This window comes from Calidris pugnax, unplaced genomic scaffold, assembly GCF_001431845.1.
Source record: "Calidris pugnax isolate Ruff unplaced genomic scaffold, ASM143184v1 scaffold103, whole genome shotgun sequence".
NCBI lineage: Eukaryota > Metazoa > Chordata > Aves > Charadriiformes > Scolopacidae > Calidris > Calidris pugnax.
Genome location: NW_015090990.1, coordinates 10,779,988 through 10,780,799, shown reverse-complemented (window position 1 = coordinate 10,780,799; position 812 = coordinate 10,779,988).

The following is an 812-nucleotide window of genomic DNA, read 5'->3' as shown; positions in this document are numbered from 1 at the left end:
CGCCCGCCCAGGGTCACCAGCGCCGGCCGCGGAGACTTCGCCCGCCCGTGGCCGTGGGGGGCTGCTGTGTGAAAGAGGAGCCGTCGAGATACCGGCTTAATCTAGACGGGTTAAAGCACTTTGTAGGAAAGTAAAAGGAAAGGAAAAGAAGGGGCGTGATACTTACAGAGGACTTCTGCAGAAGTGGCCGGGTATGCCTGAGGCGCCCAGGACCTTCCAAAAGAAATTGTCTCCTCCACCTATTGTTTTTATCCTGGAGACGCTGCAAGGAGGCAGTGAAAAGATTTGCTCTCTGGAAACTGTTTAGCGCCCGCCCTTTGGAATTGAGGGTAGGTTAGTGTATTGCTGGTTGAAAACCAAAACAATCAAAGCAAAGTTTGACAGACTTCTCCATAGCTTCTTAAGCAGAGGCATTGCCTCTTACCTTTTAATGGCGTTTGTCATAAACTAGTATAGAGACCTTAAAAGAAAGGGTCTTCTGCAAGGATTTTGTATAGAAAAAAGCATAGTTAAGCACATAGATAACAAATTTTTGCTTATCTGGAAAATGACATCAGGAGAAACAACATTAGAAAAGCCTACACTTAAAGCTTTTTCAGGCTTGGTTATCTCTATCCTCTCATAGTACCAGTAGCTATTTCAGTAAAATGACCTAACCTAGGCAGGTATTAGCACTTACCCTCTTTAAAAATATCTTTATGCTATATAAAGGAGTGAACTGGTTGATGGATTAGCACCTTTCATTTATGTAAAAGTGTCAAAACCGGTTTGATTTCTCTAAATAAAGACAATTTTCCTAATACGTAGATAAA